The sequence below is a fragment of the Euprymna scolopes genome, chromosome 17, assembly GCF_053919585.1.
Source record: "Euprymna scolopes isolate OS-2025 chromosome 17, ASM5391958v1, whole genome shotgun sequence".
NCBI classification, from domain to species: Eukaryota; Metazoa; Mollusca; class Cephalopoda; order Sepiida; family Sepiolidae; genus Euprymna; species Euprymna scolopes.
The window spans coordinates 64,658,385-64,681,627 of record NC_136498.1 but is presented as its reverse complement, the minus strand read 5'-3'; the positions used below and the strand labels follow the sequence as shown (position 1 = coordinate 64,681,627).

At 34.6% G+C, this 23,243-nt stretch overlaps 1 protein-coding gene across 2 annotated transcripts in view; it reads left to right on the top strand.

The window, feature by feature from the left end:
- LOC145296762 (TLC domain-containing protein 4-B-like) overlaps positions 1-23,243 on the top strand; it is a 129,270-nt gene that overhangs the window by 59,744 nt on the left and 46,283 nt on the right. Inside the window, exon 1 of one of the 2 annotated variants that reach the window (XM_080142814.1) lies at positions 14,329-14,888. The exons of the other annotated variant lie outside the window; for it this stretch is intronic. The gene's annotated coding sequence lies outside the window, so the exon portion shown is untranslated. Of the gene's footprint in view, positions 1-14,328; positions 14,889-23,243 lie in introns of those variants that run through there. 2 annotated transcript variants of the gene reach the window in all.

The window sequence follows — 23,243 nt, the reverse complement described above, 5'->3', positions numbered from 1 at the left end:
TTCTTGTGCACCCAATAACGCTGACAAGCACCCCAGGAAATTAGGTTGCCCTCAACTCCCTTCACACAAACTGGGCATGGGAATTTTCTGCTTTCCGGGCGATTTTCTAGCGCCACAACCGTTGGTCTGGTCAACACTTTGGTCTTGATGACCTCTGCTCAGCCATCCTTTAAATTTTAAACTGAACAAGTAAACCTTGCATTGTTTTGCAGCTAAGTACTAAGTCATCAATATAGAGTATTTCTTCTGAACAATAAGTGTGGGTTTCTCTCAGCAATACTTCTGAGACGCAAATAAAAAGCAACAGAATCAATACAGAGCCCTGGTGTAACCCGATAATCACGTCCGTAAACAAACAACGCAACACAAGTGCTTCATGTAAATCGGTTGAGCTGAATGTGTACGTGTGATACCGTCATGTCACGTATAAAAAGGGAACCTCTAATATTGTTGCCAACTATCTGGTCGCATTGGTCTCCAGCAGGGTTTTTTTTTTTTTTTTTCTCCTCCATCCCACCCCAGCCTGATCCATTCTCAATGGCTTTCACTCCAATTCAATCTCTATGGGACAATTGGCAGCTTGGAAGTTCCAAGAAACAGATAAAACTGGAAACTGTCTTCAATTGTCGCAAACTGTCCATAAACTGTTGCAAAATTCACTGCCACTATTAAAACTGTCAGTAAACTAAGACTAAATATATCGACATCCATGTCAAATACTTTGCCTCAGTCACCTCCACACCTTGATTAACAACTCAATTTTCAGCTTTCCTTTGTGTGCCTTGATGAACAAATTCCTCTCTTGTCTTCCTACTAACTTAACATTCTATGACATTTGTTTTGCTGATCAACTTATTTCCTCATTTTGTTAGTTTTTCCTTATTTTTACTTCCTACCATTTTGCCGGAGAAGATGGGAGCAACATTGATAGTATCACGCTGATGTACTCTTACTTTAAAATTAAAGCTTTCATTAAATTTGCTTATTCTAGCACGACTTTGAGCATTTTTGTGCATTGCTTGAGCAACTTTCAGTAACCATTTGTTTACTCCTAGTTTACACTTGGTCCTGGATATGACCTTAAACTATATCCAGTGGTGAGGCCCCAGCTTGCGGGTTTTGGGGAGTGTGGAGCCACTCTTTAATTGCCATTGCTCCCAGGTCCACTGACCCGGAGTGGTAGTACCTGTTAGGGCCCCAACTATGGGTTAAATAGAAACTGACTTGAAAAAAAAAACATATATTCTATTAAAAAACTTTTCAAAATCACTGAATTCGGCATTAAATAACCTGAAAAGGGTTGATATGCCGTAAAACAACCAACCAACCAACCTAATTTACACAATGCTCACCACACATCTCTTGCACAGTACAAAGTTTGTTGTTTTTTGTTTTTGTTTTTTTCGGGGGGGGGGGGTCCAGATACGCAAACATGTAAAAATTAGACCATGTAGATGCGTGAAAATATGAAAATGTTTTTATGCATGTGCACATATGGGGGATACCTATTTACTTACCATCCTACTAAGTCAGAGAAATAGGACAGTTCTAATGTCGGGAAAATTCAGCTTCAATTTTTAAATTTCGTAATTTTAGGATTTATCTGTCACTGATTAGACAGAAATGATTAAGTATTGTATTGAACAGGTGCTACACTTTATCTCTTACTAAAAGTCCAGAACAGATGTAATGCAAGAACATGCGCATAGATGCAATGGTTAGATTGTAACCAAAGTTTTGTCGCTTTTAAGTTTCAATAAACCACAATATCAGATGTATTGAATTGTGAATGTAAATAAATCACTATTCTTCTCTATTAGTGGGGCAGGTTATCTCCATTCCATAAGAATCTTTCACTTAGTGATACAAGCACCACGTGAAAGATTGTTTCAGCAATCTGCCTCACTATGATTTTTTCCAACTGTCAAACTTTGTAATTTAATGTTCATGAAGTCTCTTCAATTTTGAACTGTAAATCATAATCTCTTGAAATAGTTTGCAAACTTCTAAAACGTTGCTAATCTGTTGGCGTGATGGCAAGAAAATATGGTGGTCGATACATAATTTCCCATACGTATTTTTTGTCTCTTTTTGTATGTGTGGAACTCGCATTGCACAAAAGACAAGCTCTGGGAAATGACTCCACCTACAATATTCTCTATACCAGCACTGTAATTAACTGTCTCGTTGTCCCCTATGTCTCCCCCCCCCATTTCTCTTTCTCTCTCTCACTCTCATTGCTTTCTCATTCCCAGAGAGAAAGAGCAAAATAAGTTCCCTATCTCTACTTCATATTCAAGAATGGGAACTTTGGATTGGGACAGATTTTGAAAGTGTCTAGTTCTAGGAGAATTTCTCTTCCACTAAGTGAAGACAGAAAAAATGAGATGTTATATCGGAACAGATTCTCTCTCTCTGTCTCTCTCTGTCTGTCTCTCTCTCTCTCTCTGTCTCTCTCTCTGTCTGTCTCTCTCTCTCTCTGTCTCTCTCTCTCTCACGTAACCCCCATCTCTAACTCTCGTTTCTCCCTTTTACACTATCCTCCCTTTCTGTTTGAGTCATTCATCTTGACATTGTGTCATCCATTTATTTCGTTTTAGAAACTGTAGAAAGAAAGCATGACCGATTTTTCTTCCGCATCCCAACACATTCTTGAAATTGATCTAAAAGCAAAAAAAAAAAAAAAAAAAAATTTGGCATTGTGATTTTACAACTTTATTATTATTAATGGGAGACAGGGGAGGGTGAACTGTTTATTAATAATAGGGGTTAGGTATCCCATGATTGAAGATTACTTTCTTCTCTGGTAAGGAATGTTTTACACTCTTTTTAAATGTAACCCTAGACACAGTGACGTCATTAAGGCTTGGATTTCAATTGACTTTTTTTTTCTTTTAATGTCATTACTACAATTAGAAAAAGGGAGGGGCAATTCTTTTTCTCGTCAGTTAGAGATGAAGTTTAAATAACAAAATAAAAACTTTAAATTCCTGTAATTTTTTTCCAAGTATGATTTAAGAAGTTCCATTTTTATTTGACGATATTGCATTTTTGATTCTCATAACTATTTAAGAAAAATAGTTACCCGTTATGTAATTACCAAGGTTACGTTAACACGAGAAATACACTTTACATTGTTTTCATTATTTAATTAATATAAATTATTTATTTAAATTAAAAATTCAATATCTTATTTTCAACTGGTGCTACTAGATTAGGCTTTCTGAAGATACCGGCTTCCTGATCTAAAATGCACCACATATTGATATTTTTTTTCTTTCCCTTGGCAAAACTCAATCATGTTCTGCAAAAACAAAAACTTTTTTCTTCCAAACAACGAAGCCAAACAAGAACTGGGAGCATAAAAATGCAAAGGCTAAGGTAGTAAACCCTGACAAAAATCTACAACATCTTTCCGGCAACTTCTGCAGCTGAGCTAGTTCTGACCATATTGGCAAATCTCCACAGCAACTGATGATGATCCCCGTTTTTATTTAAATATTAAAGTTTCTTTTTTTTTCTTTTTTTTTTTTCCACTGTTGTATCGCATAATTTTTTATAATTGTGCATTTTTAGTGGAAGATCAGCTCATGCAAATGCTAATTTTGATGTTACATTTCGTTCAAATTTCTAGGAATTTGAGCTGCGCTTTTTAGATTGTATTTTAGTATCTTTCTATAAGATATTAAGTCTTTTTTAGATTAATATACAAACGGTCTCTACTAAACTCCTGCCAATTTTTGGTCTACAGACTTGGAACATGATACATAGGGAATTTGAACTTATGGAACAAATTCGATTGGGTTTTTATTCGGCAAAAATATCTGAGGTCAAAATTGAAAAAATTGGAACTTGGCAGGGGTAAGATGACTAAATGTGTTATTTTTATGCATGCATAAATATACATTAATATCTTTTAAGATTATTTTTTTAAGTTTTCATGCATTTTCCTCAACTTTTTTTCTTTTTGAACTGTTTTCAAAAATTGAGCTAACCAGCAAAAATAAATATTCATACTTACCTTTTGCTAGCGTTTTTTTTTTTTTTTTCTCTCCCTAAGGAGAAGAACCTTTCTTTGAAACTCCATGGAATAAGGAACTTATCACCTTTTATTTCGTATTCCTTGGTTTGAATAAAATATGTAAATTCAATTCTACAATGTCTTAACTTTTTCTACTTATATTATACTAGCAAGGTGACCTGGCGTTGCCTGGGATTGAATGATGATCAACGAATGTTTCACTCTCCATATTTTTATTGTTATCGAAATTGGTGAAATCGCCTATTTTTCCATCAAATCAATTGATTATCTACTCTAGTTGGAACTCCTCGTGGTACACTGGGAGAAAGTGCACATGCCTCTCGCAGTGATTTACTTAATACATTGTAGTCTACAATATATATATAATATATATATAAATATATATATTATATATATATATATATATATAATTTTTTTTTTTTTTTTTTTTTTTTTTTTTTTTTACATAGACGTCACCACTTATCAAGGCCGATAGGCCACTCAAGGATAAGGGTTAAAGAGTGTAGAGTAGTCAAAAGGACAATATAGTAATCGATAGTAATGGAAGTTCGGTAAATTTGTTAACCTAAGTGGAACGGCTCATCAGAAACTTGTTCACGTTGGACTTGAAAACAACCATATTATAGAAAGCTGGAAAGCAGGAAAACGGAAGACAATTCCACAGGCGTGCAGTTCTAAGGAAGAAACTTTGATCATGGAATCTATGTTTTGGTTTAGGTACAGATAAAGAGTGGGGAAAATTAATGATAATGTTTTCAGCTAGTCTAGTGTTTCTTGTGAAAGTTTGGCGAGGGGGGGACCATAGATTGAAGCTCAGTCGAACACTTTCCATGAAAATAACGATAAAGCAGAGACAAACTCGCAGCATCTCTTCTGTGAGACAGGTTGCAGCGAAGAGAAAAGGACATCTCCCACCAAGCCCCGAAGTCTATTTTGAACTCTATCAAGGCAGGACAAGTCTTTTCTAGCAGCTCCTGCCCATATGTGGCAACAGTACTCCATCCTTGGACGTATCTGGCTCTTATATAGAAAGAGAATTGCATCAGCAGTGAGATATCTACTGGATCGATAGAAGGATCCGACCATTTTTCCAGCGGCCTTGGCAACAGATTTGATGTACGTATTCCATTTTAAGATCAGGAGTAAAGGTCAAGCCTAGAAGCCTGTCAAAACTTGAGGCTTCCCCAAGACGAGAACCATTCATTTCAATTGATGCCAGATGGGGATCAGAACGTTGATGATGTAAAGATAGAAGCTTGGTTTTAGATGCATTAAAAATAACCAACCACTCTTTTCCCCATTGTACAACGTGATCAAGATCAGAGGAGAGAGAATCGGAGAGAACTTGGTCGTTTACCATATATGGTAGCACATCTAAGACAGTAGTGTCATCAGCAAAAATGTCTACGAATGATGTAAGGATGTGATTTGGAAGATCATTAATGTAGATCAGGAAAAGAGTTGGGCCCAGGATCGACCCCTGAGGGACTCCAGCATTTATACTGTGAGCTTCTGATTTTTGCCCATCAACTACTACTCTTATGAACCTATCAGAGAGAAATGATTTAATAATTGAGAAGACATTTCCAGCAATACCATAGCTGGAGATCTTGTGAAGTAAACCTTTATGCCATACCCTATCAAAGGCCTTTGATATGTCAAGAGCAATTGCCCTAGAAAGGTTGCCTGTCGAGAGATTCGCTAATCCTATGAGATATAACTGTAAGCACATCTGCTGTAGATCTAGCAGAACGGAAACCATATTGTGTGTCACTAAGAAGGTTATTTTTGTTGAGATGGTTGATTACTTCTCTATTTAACACAGATTCCAGCAACTTACTCATGACACACAGGAGACTTATTGGCCTGTATTGAGAGGGGGATGAACGATCACCTGAATTCTTAAATACAGGGCATACTGATGAGATTTTCCAGGGTGATGGGAAGCAATTCTCCTTAAGACAACGTTTAAACAGTTTTGTAAGTATGGGTGCTAGTTCTGGTTGAAGTTTTTTGAGTACTATAATTGGAATATCGTCAGGGCCGGTTGCTTTACTGGAATCAAGGTTTTTGATTAGCTTGGCAACATCACATACAGATATTTGTATATCACATAGTGTATTTTCTGATACAGGAGGAAATATTGGGGGTTGGCAGCCTTGGTCGCAAAGGGTCGAATTAGCTGCAAAGTTCTTGGCAAAGAGTTTGGCTTTGTCTGATGCTGACGAGATTAACTCAGGTCCATTGATTATAGTTGGGATGGAGCACACACTTCTGTTCAAGATTCTGTTTGCAATTTGGCAAAACTGGTGGGAACCAAGCCGCTGCTCAGCTACTTTGGACTTGACGGACTGAGCATACAACTCTCTTGCGTTCTTTATTACTTTCTTACAATGGTTGCTGGCAGTCCTGAAAGCGGCTTTAGTTTCCATACATCTATTACGTTGGAAGCAGTGGAAAAAGTGATTTCTGTGCGCAATAGCAGCAGCACATTCTGGAGAAAATCATGGCTGGCTGTTAGGTTTTTGCTGGAACTTTTTCGAGGGTATGAAATTGTCTATACCTACAATTAACCATTCTGTCAGGTCTGATACTATAGATGACACATCCTTTTTAAACATGGAACGCAGAGGAAGATCCGATATAAATGTACGGAAACTATCCCAGTCAGCCATAGTGTATCGATATACTGTACGATGGAGAGGTATGTCAGAGGACTTGTTACATTTCATTTTTATCTTAATTGATACCACTGAGTGGTCAGAAGATCCAAGAGGAGACAGAACGGAAACTGAACATAGTTCAGGGCAAGTTGTGAGAAAGAGGTCTTGGAGACTTGCATACTGGCCGTCATTGTCGGGCACACGGGTGGGTTCGTGAACAATCTGAGTGAGGTCATATGCAATGGAGAAATCATGACAGAATCTCCCCTCATCATCGGTCTTGTTTGAGTGGGTCAACCATTCCACGTTGTGAACATTGAAGTCTCCACATACGTGAATGTTAGCTGAAGGATATGCTAATAGAACTTGGTCAATTTTCTCAGATATGCTTTTAAAGATAGTAACTCCGCTGTTATGGGGGTGATAGAGAGTAAATATAAATGCCATAGTGTGAGCTAGTGCTACTCGGAAGCACATATAGGGCAAGTTAGGATCTTCTCTGGAGATGTCCCTACCACATGGAAAGCCATCTTTTATATAGGCACATATTCCATGCCCATGGCGATCTTGGGGGTCAGTTTTGGAAGTTAGGTTAGAGTATCCTTTAATTACGAACTCATTTAGGGAAATAGTCTGTCCAATTCCAGTTTCACATACAAAGAAAAGGTCTGGTTTAGTCTCCTGTAATTGGGCTTCAACCTCTGGAAGGTTAGAACGTAGACCCCTGATGTTGGAGAAGGAGACATGGTAGTGGGGGTCTACGTTGGAAGTTTCAGATCCGGGTTTAATCGTGTATTTGTTATTGAAACTTGTCATGATGGAATTTTGGAGTTTGTGGACTAGGTCGTCAGATTTGCTTAGAGCAGGACAGAGAGGGGAAAACAAAGAGAAAAGTAACGAAGAATTTTTTTTTTTTTTTTTTTTGTAGCACATAAGATAAAGCCATAACAATTACCCACTAATATGGCATCGAGAGGCCCCACCAGAGACTACTGCATGGTCCAGAATCCATTCACCAAATGGCAATACAGCAGCCCCAGTACTTTGCACCTGCTGATAGGACAGCCTCCTTAGTGGTTAATCCAAGGTTCGGGTCCCTGACTATCAGGCGGATAACGTCAGCCCAGATAAAACGTTTACCTCCAGCACCCTTACTAGTGACATGGCTACAAGGATAGACATAGAAACGAAATATTTCCGCCATCTTTGCCGACTGTTCACGCAAAATACTGCCAACCTAGAATACAGCTTTTTCTTCTCCCTTTGTCAGAAAAATCACTCATTAAAAAAATGAGGACTGAGTGACAAAAAAAGTGAAGCGAGAGTAACTAGAGCTGCCGACAACGCTTCCACAAAACGTTCTCTACTCTCCTTTAAAAAAAACTCTATTAAGTATTGTACTTAATAAAAGTCCAACTGGAGTGTTTTATAAAGGGAACGTATGGTGATAGATTCACCTCTCACGAATTAACAATGAATACAATTTCCTAATCTGTTCATGCAATCAACATGGTAGATATAATAAACATTTATGACGAGAAAACGCTATCATTAAATAAAACAATCAGGAGATAAAAATATAAATTAAGTACTGAAATAGAATGTAATTATTAATATTAGAAATTAAACAAAAAATTAAAATACACTTATCTCGAACACGCATTCGTCTTCAGAGTGAAAACTGATTTGAAAAGACTTAGTTTTTATATCAGCGTCCCGAAAGATTTTTTTTTTTTTTTTCAATTCACCGTTAAAACAAAACGTGATTTCTTTCTGAATTTTTGCGAGTGGCGTATAAGAAATTGCGATATAAGAGAACATGGGGGGGGGGCTTCTGAAATTCAACTAGTGCCGTTATAAGAAAATTAACAAAAAAAAAACAAAACAACAAAAAAACAAAACAGAAATTGAGGGGGGTGGTCTGGGGTCTGAAAGAAATATAAAATGGTTGAGTATGCTATACTTTAGATCAACTTGGTAGATATAATAAACATTTATGACGAGAAAACGCTATCATTAAATAAAACAATCAGGAGATAAAAATATAAATTAAGTACTGAAATAGAATGTAATTATTAATATTAGAAATTAAACAAAAAATTAAAATACACTTATCTCGAACACGCATTCGTCTTCAGAGTGAAAACTGATTTGAAATTATATTATATTATATATATATATATTATATATATATATTATATATTATATATATATATTATATATTATATATATATATTATATATATATTATATATATATATTATATATATATTATATATATATATTATATATATATTATATATATATATTATATATATATTATATATATATATTATATATATATATTATATATATATATTATATATATATATTATATATATATATAACATGAACTCATTTTTTCTCGTCTGATTTTGACCTTAATAGGATTAAAAATCAAGATATTTCATGCAAATATAATATGCACAAACGGCAGAACCATATCTGAGGTGTTTTATAGGCTTATTATTTCTCAAATTCCTCGATGATCTTAGATTTCTATAGTTTTTCTGCGGAGAAGTCACGGCCAAAATCAGTTAAGATCAATGGAAGTGGTAAAATATTTTCTCTAATAAATTCCTCCTCCCCCTGCCACCACTTAACACCGTTTGGGGATCGTTCACAAGGAACAGTTGAGAAGAGAACACCGGTTTGGCTTTGTAGTTCTTTCATGTGAAGTTATTTAAAATCACTAAACTAAGCTGCAGTGCTCTGTGGCGTAGTGGTTAGCGTGCTGGACAATTCACATTATATTTTCACGTTCGCGCCGACCTACCGTAGTCGTTTTTTTTTTTCCTAAACAACTGGAATGGACTTTTCTTGGTGGCCGAACTGTTAACGTTGCAGATGTTTGTTTTTTTTTTTTTTTTTCACACTTTATTTTCCTACTTTTACTCATGACTCCGGGTTTGATCCTTCCTACTTACCTACCATAACATTTTTTAAAACTCTCCCCTCCCCCCGTCCCGGAAACAAACACTCCGGCAACGCCAGGTACCCCTACTAGTATATAATATATATATATATTTCTTTTTTTCTCTTCTTAATCACTCTCTCTCCATTAAAATCTTTTAACTTTATTTAAATTGCCCCTCCCTCTTTACATCTTATAATTAAAGTTCTGTGTTTTAAGTTTTTTAACTCCAACTTTTAAAGAGTTCCTTCCTAAAATAAATATCCATTATTCATTGAACTTTTGAATAGTCAAGTCGCTGCCTGATGATATCTGTTTGATTGAAACAAGTGGCTATTTGTAGCAGCGGGATGTGAGCATGTTTATCTAACAATAAACAAGTATCCTGTCTAGCCGCACTGATGAGCTGTGAAACAGCGAAACAGTACTGTATGTGGATGACTATAATGCTCCTCACCTTGAGTTGAGCATATTGAGAAGTGAAACATGAATTACCATTAGCATGTAAGCGACGCTCTTTGTGTAAACAAATCGAGCGGAGGTATTTCGGACGATGTCAAAACATCGTCAAACTCACTACTCGTTCAAGCAGCCGCCAATAGCGTAATGGTTAGGAGCCTTGACTGCCGTACAAACGGTCGGGTTTCAATCCTGGCTTGAGGTAGTTGCCTGTCTAGCCGCACTGATGAGCTGCGAAACAGTACTGTATGTGGATGACACATATATATATATATATATCTATATTCCAGGTTAAAAATATTCTTAAGTGAAAACCATTGAATTTTAACATCGTTGATAGTGCTCAAAAAAAGAGCAGGATATTATTTTATTCGATTTAGGTTAGCAAAATTACCATAAGTCGCTATAATATATCTACTGTTTGTCTTAAGACCTCATTAGGTGACAATAGAACTCTGGTCTTCGTTGAGGCCAGCCCTAATTAAATGACAATCTTTGAGTAAGACCAGAGGTTTGTCACCTGATGTCTTTTAAGACTTAAACAGTAAATTTATTTTAGCGACTTAATATAATTTTTTTTTTTTTTTTTTTTTTTTTTTTTTTTTTTTTTTTTTACCTGAATTGAATGGTGTTTGTGTGAATCTTTTGGAAATTAAGTATGGTCCAGTAATACGTCTTCAAATATGTGGCTTGAGTTCAATAATTTTAGGAGAGTATGGGTGCCTATAAACACGGGATGTTTTTAAAATTTGTTTTTGCAGACATTACGTACCTTCATTCCCCTTTTTCTGTTTCCTACTCTGTACATTTCTCTATCAAATAACTCTGTCAATTTTCGGTCTACATACTCTAGATTTGACATAAGGTGTATTGAGATTTGGGAAAATCTTTTTAATCAGTTTTCGGTCAGAAATTTGGCTGTCAAGGGGTCAAAGTTCAACGATTTGATCTTTGAAAACTCTACCAAACTCCTCCGACAATTTTAGGTCTAAACACTTGAAATTTTAAATGTAGGTTACTTGGAAATGGATCAAACTTTGTGATTTGAGCCCAAACAAATAAATGTTAAGGGGTAAAAATTGGGGTCAAAGTTAAAAAAAAAAATATTGACCTCTGCTGTCTCTACCAAATTACTCAACCAATTTCTGGTCTAAACATTTGAAATTTTACATAAAGGGTATTTAGAAATAAGAAAAGCTTTTTAATTGGCTTAGGTCGAAAATTTGAGCTGCCAAGGGGTCAAAGTTCAAAATATTTGACCTTTACGATATCTAGCAAACTACTCAGCCAATTTTGGGTCTAAACATTTTAAATTTATACATAAGTATTCAGACATGCGGCAAACATTTTAATCAGTTTTGGGCAAAAATTTGGCTGCCAAAAGGTCAAAGTTGATAGAATTTACTTTTGCAGATTCTACCAAATTCTTCCGCCAATTGTGGGTCTAAAGACTTGAAATTTTAGATATAGGTAACTTGGACATGGGTAAAACTTTGCATTTTGATTTGAGACCAAAACAAGAAATGTTAAAGGGTCAAAATTGGGGTCAAAGTTAAAAAAAAAAAAAAAAAAAAAAAAAATTGACCTTTGCGGTCTCTACAAAATTGCTCAGACAAATTTTGGTGTAAACATTTGGAATCTTACCCTACATGTGAATACACTTTATGTAAGTTATGAACAGTACATAGGGCCTGAGCGAAGCCGGGCTGAACTGCTAGTATATATATATAAAACTGAAATTGTGTGTGTGTGTACATTTCCCTACCAAACTACTGTCAATTTTCGGTCTAGAAACTCTAGATTTGACATAAGGTGTATTGAGATTTGGGAAAATCTTTTTAATCAGTTTTCTGCCAGAAATTTGGCTGTCAAGGGGTCAAAGTTCAATGATTTGACCTTTGAAATCTCTACCAAACTCCTCCGCAAATTTTGGGTCTAAACACTTGAAATTTTACATAAAGGGTATTCAGACATGCAGCAATCTTTTTAGTCAGTTTTTGAGCGAAAATTTAGCTGCCAAGAAGTCAAAGTTGAAAGAGTTGACCTTTGCAGAATCTACCAAACTCCTCCGCTTATTTTGGGTCTAAACACTTGAAATTTTAGATGTAGGTTACCTGGACACGAGTCAAACATTTTATATATACATGTGCACATAAAGTTATGAACAGTACATAGGGCCCGAGCAAAGCTCTTTTGTCGTTATTCTCAAAATCAACACGGAGATGAATTTATCAACATAGAAGTTTATTTATTTACAATTAAACTTTTTGCTCATCGACAAAGAAAGATGTTTAGTTGTAGAGGTTGGTTTGTATATGACAGTGACGACTGAGAAAAATGTGAATCGTGATCAACATTTTTTTTTTTTTTTTTTTTTTTTAACATTATTTTGCATTGCACAATTCATAACCTCCCGACCTGGAATGTAAACATTTTTTTTTTTTTTTTTTCTGTGATAATTACAATTCTGATCATTTTTCATGGAACACTAGTATGTAAATCAAATATCCTTTTGGAATGTGTATGTGTGTACACCTCAACTTTTATTGGTGACGCCCCAGTTCCATATCCAACATAACTAATGATACATATATATTTTAATTTGTATTTTCCTAATTTCATTCAAACTGATAGTGCACTTAATTTCGGTTATTAAAGGGATCATTGAGATATATATATATATATATATATATATATATATATATAAACAATTTCTTTAAAACGTCCTGTTTATTTGCACTTAGTAACTTCCAGATAACAAACTTTTTAATTTGAATATGTCCGTCGAAATTGGTCATTGATAAAATTTTAGAATTTTGATAACGATTTTAGATTGTTTATAGCTGAACATTTGATAACACTATTATCGCAAATAAAGTAATCATAATGACGTTGGGTTTCAAAAGAAAATGATATTTCTGGTAATTTTAAAAACGGAGAGCACAAGTGTAGAATAACAATTTTTTTTTTATTTTACTTAGTCTATATTTTTGTATATTATATTTCTTTGTTTGTCCGTTCCACTTTCTCTTAAAAACTACTGGTCCTATCTAGCTGAAATTTTGTATAGATCTTTATAAGGTGCAGTGAACTAAGTATTATGGTATCCGTTCGATGTACAATTATGGGTTACTAGATTAGCATTTAATGCAAAAATGAGCACAAATTTAATTATATTCAACCATTAATTTGACATAAATCACTCTTTCAACAGGTGGTAACTATTTTGCTGATATGTGTGTGTGTCCTCATATAGTTGTTTCACTGATTCTGTTTTGTTTTGGTTTTTTTTGTTTGTTTTTTTTTTTTTTTTTTTTTTTCTCGCTCACATGTCTCTATTCCAAATTCCTAGCACTGGATCGACATAAGTGAACTTTTTTTCGTTTTTTTCTTTTCTTTTTTTTCTTTTCTTTTTTTTCTTTTCTTTTTTTTCTTTTCTTTTTTTTCTTTTCTTTTTTTTCTTTTCTTTTTTTTCTTTTCTTTTTTTTCTTTTCTTTTTTTTTTTCTTTTTTCTACCAAAACGGTCATTAACAATGTGTGCGTGTTTTTTTTGTTTTTTTAATATTTCAAACGAATATAAATTATTGCACAATAAAAAGAAAAATTAAATTAAAACAAAAACCATTTTCCTTATTTCGAATTATTTAATCAGGTAAAAATCCCATTTTTACCTGATTACTAAATTAAAAAAAAAAGTTATTCAAGCAAATTTATCTAACAATTTAATCAACCAAAATATCGTAAAAACTTAATTTAACTTGAAAATAAATATGAAAAAATGAAATAGCCTTTTTTTAAATTTAGTAATAAAGTAAACAAAAAAACAAATGACGTTTTTACTTTATCAAATAATTAAAAATAAGACAAATGATTGTTTTTTAATTTAATTATTTTTACTGTGCAATAATTTTTATCTGTTTGAAATGTTAAACATTTTAAAAGAAAATAGTTAATGGGCATTTTGGTGCAAAACAAAGCCAACTGGTGTCGACCCATTGCTACGAATTCGGAATAGGGGCATGTCAGCGAGAAAAAAGCTAAAGTAAAATCAGGGAGACAACAACTACATGAGAACCGCACTCGCGCGTGTTTTTATGTGTGTGCATATTTTTTCTCTGGTAATCAATAATCCTGATGAAGTCCTTTTGAATAGGGACGAAACGTCGATGAACTTACTCATGGGTTAGGTTTTCTCTTACACCCCCCCCCCACATACACATATATGCGTGTTTGTGTATGAGTGTTATATGTATGCTGCTTTTCTATGCAAATGTCTGTATTCGGCGTTTCCTTTTCAGCGTCTAAGAGTGGAAAGTTTAAAGTTAGTTTCGTGTGCTATGCGAGCCGATTACGGCGTTTCTTCTACTTTTTATAAGAGCTGCTTTCAGTTTTATCCGGATAAAAAGAAAGGTCGTCACATTGTGTGTGTGTGTGTGTGTGTGTGTGTGTGTGTGTGTGTGTGTGTGTGTGTGTGTGTGTGTGTGTGTGTGATTGAAAAATTAATGAACTCAACGGATTTCGATAGAATCCTTCGGTTCGTTTAGTTTTCTTTCTCGGTCTTTTAACGTTCACTGGTTTCTGTGATTGAACACGCATTTCAAGACTTGAGAACCCCACCCACTCGTTTCCCACCCTTCTAGGCCACGTTTATTAGTAAGGGAGGTAACTCTGCGGCAGTGATTCACCCTCCCGGGTCGGAGTAGGAGGAGCAGCGAGGGAAATAAAGGAACAGGTGCGCGTGGTACCGTTGGAAGAACCGAACCAACCACCAGGTAGGTAGGTGTGTGTGTGTATATATATATATATACATAAACAACTGCTTTCAAAAACTACAACACAGCCTCAACTATTTTATATCCTTCCCATCACCCGGTCAATCATTTATCTGTCTTTGTTTCTTCGTTAACCTAAGTGCTCCGACTGCTCCGTTAATAGCTATCAATTCAATAATAGTCCCTTTCTCTCAACCGTCTGATCACTGCAACTGCATCCAACTGATATTATTAAAAGAATTTATATTAATTCATCCTTATGTGATATGGATTGTTTTCTTTGCGATTTAGTTTTTTTTTTTTTTTTCATTTTTTTATTTCGATTTATTTACGTTTAGTGGGTGTCTGATTTTCGCGTTTTAGCATTTTTAAAAATACAATTATCATGTTTTTGTTTTATTTTTTTTTTTTTCTTAAATTATTAAATCATTAAAAAAAAAAAAATTTTTAATTGGGCAAAAGAAACGTACTTGCATTTTTTTGTGTGCAATTATTTTCTTAACAATCCAGACACTATGGCGTTGGACGATGTTTACATCTGTATCCACGCACATCAGCTGGAGAAATTGATTATTTACGGAAAATGTTAATTTATTTTACTAAAAATCTTTATATAATTTTTTCAGTATTTACTTCAACAGTGCTCACTACATGAATAGTTTAGCAGTAATACACACACACACACACACACACACACACACACACACACTTATAACTTCGTACCCACTGCCCCGGCCCCACACATAAATATTTTTGTGTCTCGTTTTATAGAAGTGACTATTCAAGCAAACTACCTGTTAGCTTGGAGATTTACTTCAATGCAATGCGTTTCTGTACACTAACTTTGCAGTAAACAATGAAATTTAAAAACTACGTATATAGGTCTAATCCAAGAAAACAAACCTCAAAATCTAAACAGAACCGAATTAAGATAGCAGATCATAGACAAATAATAAGCTCAATATCCTGTACTATAGAGCTATATCGATAACGTAAGTGTTAAAACTAAGTGCATATTATCATATAGATGGCTTTTTAAAAAGATTGACAATTAGTATTCATGTATTTTTTTTTTTTTAGTTTTTTTAAGCATATTATCATGAGCAAGTTTGAATGTTTTCTGTAATATAATCGAAGAATACAGCGTAAGATGAGAAACTACAAAAAAAAAACGTTTACACATATCACTAAAAAAAAGTCCCATTAAAAGTGTGTGTGTGTGTGTGTGTGTGTGTGTGTGTGTGTGTGTGTGTGTGTGTGTGTGTGTTGGGGTGGGGTCGTATTTCGAATTCAACCAAATTAAACGACAAACTACAGAACAATTTTAACGCTTGTGCCCGTCACAGAACGGAAATGTCATATCCCCCCCCCCCCAAAAAAATAACGTTGTTTTATTCATTAAGAAAATCCCTTTTTTAAACAAGTGATTAATGTGCAATCGTTAGCATTACGAGTCTGATCTAGCGAGTTAGAATTATTGTAGACTTGTCTGACCTTGTTTTCCTTTTTCAAGACGGCGACGCGAGACTGTCCCTTTTTGCTTACTTATAAAATGATTTTCTTAGTTAATAAAAACTTGATCAATTTACAAGATTGTTGGCATATGACATCTTCGTTCCGTGAACGTACACCATAAAGATTTTTCTGCATTTTTTGTTTTTTGAATTGGATTCGTTAGTGCTTATTTAGAATTAAGCATTAAGAAAGTAATAATAAATAAAATTGCAGAAAAATCTTCAAAAAAAAAAAAAAATGTACGTACTAGTCAGTCACGGAACGAAAATATCATATTCCAAAAATTACGTAAGTTGACCTGACCATGTATTAAACTTATTTTTTTACGATTTTTAGCTATTTTAATAGTAAATTGTAGTCATTAAAGGGCTGATTTTGATTTTGATAGTTTGAATTGTGTTGTCTCCCTCTTATTTATAAAACATGGCAGATCGAAACAATGCCTCGTTTAGTCATAAAATTTGATTTTCTTAGTAAAAAAAACTTATTGATCAATTTACGTGATTTTTGGAACATATCGTTTCGTGACTGGTACGTGCATTATTATTATTTTATTTTTTTTTATTTTTCCAGAGATGTTTCTGTTTTTTTTTTGTTTTGAAAATAGGTTTAATTCGAAATGCGTACTAAAGATTTCTTTGCACACAAAAAATGCTTAATGTTTATAAATTCTAAATATGGCACGGATTATTATGTACATTGTAACTTTCTCGTTTTTTTTTTTGTTTTGTTTTTTTATTTTTGTGTGTGTGTTTTACTTTAAAGTGATTCGTCGCTCGGTTTTAGTTTTCTAAATTGTAGATTTCAGCATGACTACAAGTGAAAAAAAAAATCAATATTCTAGATTTAAAGAGGAGACAGTTTCTAAAAATTCCGATTTAAAATTCTTAACGCGCACACTTGAAATGGCCTTAAATACAATTTTATTTTAATTTTTGGTGGTTGAATTTCCCTAAATGAATGAAAATCTGATGTACGTATCGGTTACGGAAAGAAAATATTTTATTCTAAAAATCAAGTGGTTTTGATTTTTAAAATGGTTTTTAACGATTAATGAGAATTCTTAGGCATTACAACAAAAATCTTGTAAGTTTGAATTATGTCGAGTTATCTCCTATTTTTCTTGACACTTTTCAAAATGGCGACGATAGTTTCTCTTTAATTTTTATTTTCTTAGTTAAAAATATAACTACAAAATCAATTTAGGTGATTTTGGAAAATAGGGGGGGGGGGTCCGACTCGTGTTCGTACATCAGATTTTTTTTTTTTTTTTTTTTTTTAATATTGGGGGAATTCTGGACAATCACTTTTTTTTTTTTTTTTAATTAACAAGAATTAAAATATATGTCCAGTGTAGTGACGGGATAAACGAAGTTTACTTCTAACTTGTATAGACCTAATTAAAAAAAAAAAAAGTTTACAATTACTTCAATTTATTTTTAAGAAAGTTTACATAAAAATATGATTCGGAAACAAACAAAAGAAAACGCTACTTACAAACATCTACATTTTGTTTTTCTTTTGTGACATTTTTCTAAAAGAGATAATGCCACAGTGAAAGATCGCGGGAATCAACCCACCCCCACCCAACATGTTAGTCCGGTTCAAAGGTCAAAATAGGTCGCGCACTCGTTTGTTCTCTTCTTTTTTTTTTTTGTTAGTAAAGCAGTATTAAGTACTATTCCGTCCGAGTATGTTTCCCCTTTGCCATGAATGAACTAAGTAAATGTACTACTTTGTATCTATATCGCTCCTTTGATTTTTCGGAAATTGATGGTCACTACCCGTGGCTACCGAGCGGTGGCCGTGCAGTCGTGCACTACCATGCAGGATGGTAGTGTAAAAAAAAAAAAAATTTTAATGATTATGAAAGTAGCTCGATGACCCACCCCTTTGCCCCGCCCGAACAAACTTATGTCTTTGATTTATCCTCGGGCCCCCAAAATCAACAGAGATTAGACCATTCCTGTAATGATCCGGTCCCTGTTGATTTTTTGCAGTGTGAGTTTAGTTCTGTGCAGTTCTAGGACGTCCACCATCTCAGGCTTTGCCTTCTCTCTAAGAAGGGGTTAGTTTATTGCACTCGCTGGGAATGCCAACAAGGCTGCCCAGGCACTTTTTGCAGCTCCTTGGGGGTGCTGACTTTTCAATCCCACTTTCCGACCGTGATGTCTAAGTTCTTGCAGTGGGAGAGAACTAAATAACCATTTGAGATGAGGAGTAACCATGGAGTACATCTGTTTGTCTATTGAAACAAAGTTAGACATGAGGTCAATTTTATGGTGGGGAAAGTCAGCTCGCCCCCTCCCCCCAAAAAATGAGTGGACACTCTAGATTGATGAAAAAGTTGGCCAAATCTGACCTGGTAACATTCTCTGATAGGGGTGCTTCAGGCGACCGACATGCGACCCACCTCCCATGAATAAGGTCATGTTCAACAGGATGACCGGTTTAGAACTGAATGCAACCATATAAGCTGTGACCATTTGTCCGATTCCATCTCCAAAACTCTGTGTCACTCCCCTCTTCCAAAAAAAAAAAAAAAAAAAAAGACGCTTATTAATTTGTAAGATTTTGTCTAACAAGATTATGCTTAACTTTATGAGTGAAGATTTTTACAAATGTTTTGTGATTTGCGAATATTTTCTATTCTTTATGTAGATCCACCTGTTTTAAATCTGAAGCTCAATGTTTAAGATATAACAGAGCACATAAAATATTACATAATTTTACATCTATTTTTCTCTGAGAGCTTTGTTTTTTTTTTTCTGCTGAGTCTACAGAAAGAAATATGCAAAGTTGACATGCAAATATTGATTGTTCCCTGTGAACAAAACAGATCTTTAAAATGTATGTATGAGTTCTCAATTTCTTTGTGCAAAATCGCCAATGTTTTTTTGGGGTTTTTTTGTTTTTTTTACACAAAATCGGTGACGCCATTTTCTATTTGACTGATGGCAAAAAGTGCAAAACATTAATCCTGAAAGTAACGTCTTTTTGCTATTGTTTTGTTAAATTTTGATATCTACACAAATTTTATATTTACAAACACAAGGTCAGGTGTTGGGTTGATGAAAGCGTTCCTATGGAATAATCTGGATTTGAACCTGGCACACCCAAGTTTTCAGTCCATTTATCTACCGCTACACCCCCCTCCAGTTTGTGTAGTAGTAGTAGTAGTATATTTATTTTTAAATATTATGTATTTACTAGCGGGACCTGTGGAAATTCCACAGCAGACGCTTTCATGTGTAATAGCTTGATGTTGGCATTCTGTGGATGTTCAGCGTAAAACTCTTGAAAAATGAATATTTTCAAGATAAAGGGTAGTTAGGCAAGACACATTGATTTCCCTTGGAAACCGAGGAAAAGTTGTAGAGTAAAAAAAAAAAGTTATTAAACTCTATATTGATAAAAATGGGTGGTCATTTCTCATCTCTTTGCTTGTGTTTCTAATGTTTGTTTTTTATTCATTATTAATAAATTTATTGAAAAGAAAAATGCAATTGTGTGATGTACCAAAATAACACTTTCAATCCTTTTTATATTATTTAACTAGCCTTGGTTCCCAGCGTTGCCCGGATATTTGGAGGTGTGTTGGGCAAAAAAAAAAGTGGTAGTGGCATGCTCGAACCCGTATTGCGAAGAAGAAAAAGAATGTTTTTTTAAAAAAAAAATTTTTTTTTAAGTGACGTGTTTGCTATTGCGCCTGTCGCCAAACCGGAAGTGACCTAGGTTTAAATTAAGGTTAGTCAATCGAAAAGGGATGACTTTCAACAATATCGGCGAAAAAAGCGCCCCCCCCCTCCGCGCTCCCTGTAGAAAAGTGCTCAGTTGAGGGTGAAGGAATTAATGTTTTTGGCTAATTTTTCGATATTTGTTGTTCGAAGGGTTGAGCTTCAAAATGATACTGGTCTCATGAAAATCCGTCACCTCTGTTGAAAATTTTTGCAAGACTTACAAACATGCATACATACATTCATTCATACATACATACATTTAAACAGACAGGTGAGATCTATATTATAGATGGTAAAATTCAATCCACCAGAAGGCATTTAAGTTTCTTAGATAAGTTTTTTTTTTGTTTTTTTTTGTTTTTTGTGTGTGTATTGATATTCATATAATAAACCCTTTTTTTGTATTTATTTTAAAAGAAAATACATCTTTGTTATGTATGGGTCGTGGAATTGCGTTCATCTGCAAACGATCTAGCTAATTTGCATATTTTTTAAACATTTATTTTAATTAATTCCCTATTAGTTTGTATTTTGGGTGGGAATACTCTTATGGCATTATCATCTTTAGTTAATTATTACAATGTAATTATATTCATGCAGATTTTTCTACATGATTTCTATTTGTAATATTTGCATAAAAAGGTTATAATAAACACAAACCTTTCTATATGTATGTATGCATGTATGTGTATATTTGTTTAAAACATTTTATCTACCAAACTTTTCTGTCTGTTTTTTGTCTACAGACATGAAACTTAATGTAGGTATTCAAGCCCATGCAAAACTTTCTATTTCTAGCTAGGGAAAATCGGTGCAAAAGTGAAAATTAAAGTGATGGAATTTGCCAGCTGATGGTCAAGCGACAGCATTACAAATATGCATGCATAATGTAATAGCTATTGGTTCATGTTTTAATTTTTAGCCTTGCAGCAAAGATGTCTTCATAGCTCAGGCATTAACGGCAAAGGAAAAAGTAAATCGTAAGGTACACGTTTTGATTTCGATTCTCGATGGTGGTGCATGAATCATTTTTTTTAAATAAATAATTACTATATATTGGGTCCAATATAATAAATATGAAATCTGCATAAATCAAAATTTCATATATATAAAAATTGGTTGGGCAGCATCATGTGTAATTATGTAGAGTATGATGAGGGTCAGTTTTTTTTTTTCTTCTTTAATTTCATGATTTAGTTGTCGTGTCACAATATCGGAATTTTAGCAATACAGTATTAGTAAAAAAAAAAAAAAAGTTTACTCTATCGTACATTTGATTTCACAGAAAAAGTGAACGGTTAATCATACACAATTTCACTCACAAAGTTTTGGTTAAAAAAATGGCGTATGATTTTCAAATGCTTGCCAAAAGTTGTATGAGGAAATATCTACAACCGAGATCTGATTAAAGTGTGATGACTTTGACTTTTAATTAGAAATCATTGCATTTTTATTAACCATCTGTCGCGAAGGTATTGTTTCATGCTAAATTTGGTATCATTATAAAGATTAGTTTTGTAGCTTTATAAGAACTGCTTTTAAGGTAGTTTGGTTTTCTAAAGATGCAATAATTGGCTAGTTTGTGTAGTATTTTATCTACCTCCTCTCAGGAAGTTAGACACAAGGTCAGGTGTTGGGTTGATGAAAGCGTTCCTATGGAATGATCTGGATTTGAACCTGGCACACCCAAGTTTTCAGTCCATTTATCTACCGCTACACCCCCCTCCAGTTTGTGTAGTAGTAGTAGTAGTATAATTATTATACCTGTTTGACTCCTCAGGCATTGTACTGGATTGACTAAGGTATGGCTTTGGTGCTGTGCAGCTCTAGGTGGTTTACGTTTTCAGGGTTTTTTTTTTTACCCTTTGAGAAGGGGTTAGTACATAGCTAATCGCCTAAGGAACAAAGTGAATAGGATGGACTTAAGGGAAAGAAGGATAAAGAAAAACCTGGCCAGTGAGAAGTTAGTTTGGGAGTCACTTACTAAAAGCTATCAAACACCTGTCAGCATGTAAAACAGATGTGGGAGGAAAATTCTCCATTCTAATGCAGACATCCGTCGGCTTATCAATGCACACATCCGTCGGCTTATCAATGCACACATCCATCGGCTTATCAATGCACACATCCATCGGCTTATCAATGCACACATCCATCGGCTTATCAATGCAGACATCCGTCGGCTTATCAATGCAGACATCCGTCGGCTTATCAATGCACGCATCCGTCTGCTTATCAATGCACGCATCCGTCTGCTTATCAATGCACGCATCCGTCTGCTTATCAATGCACGCATCCGTCTGCTTATCAATGCACGCATCCGTCTGCTTATCAATGCACGCATCCGTCTGCTTATCAATGCACGCATCGGTCGGCTTATCAGTGCACGCATCGGTCGGCTTATCAGTGCACGCATCGGTTGGCTTAGCAGTGCACACATAGGTTGGCTTAGCGAGCCATACATCGGTCGGCTGAACAATAGAGATGAATATTTCAGCTGAATTGTTTTGAATCTACTAATAAAGATTTGATATCTGTGTGTGAAGCTGGAACTATATTACTTCTATTGAATTGTATTCTTTCACAGCTTAATTCAGTATAGTATGTTATGCGACCATCCTTTCAAGCATTACCTCCTTCTTGGGATGAAGTGGGGAGTTATGTAATATTTGTCTGTCACATTATCTTCCCAGGCAAGCAAAATATGCTAGTAAGTTTATTTTGCGGTTTTTATTTCCTTCTCCCTCTTACCCCATAAGCTTGACTGTTTTAAGAGTCACTGAAAAAAAAATCTTATTAATTAATGCTTTAATAGATTTAATAAGCTATCAAGATCATTTATATTTTATTGCCTAGTGTCATGCACATTTTGTCGGTATTTATTTGCTTCCCCACCGAGCAAATTAGGCACAAGGCCAATTTTTAATGTGAGGAGTGAAGGGAGGGGGAAGGGAAAAAGGGGACCAGCTCCCGAGAGGTGGGAAATGGGAGCTGGTTAAAGGTCAGGTGTGTGGGGTTGCCCCCACATCTGGTCTTTGCTTGCAGTATCTGTCGGAACAGATACTACACTTTGATCTTGTCGTCCCTTGTCATTTAAATT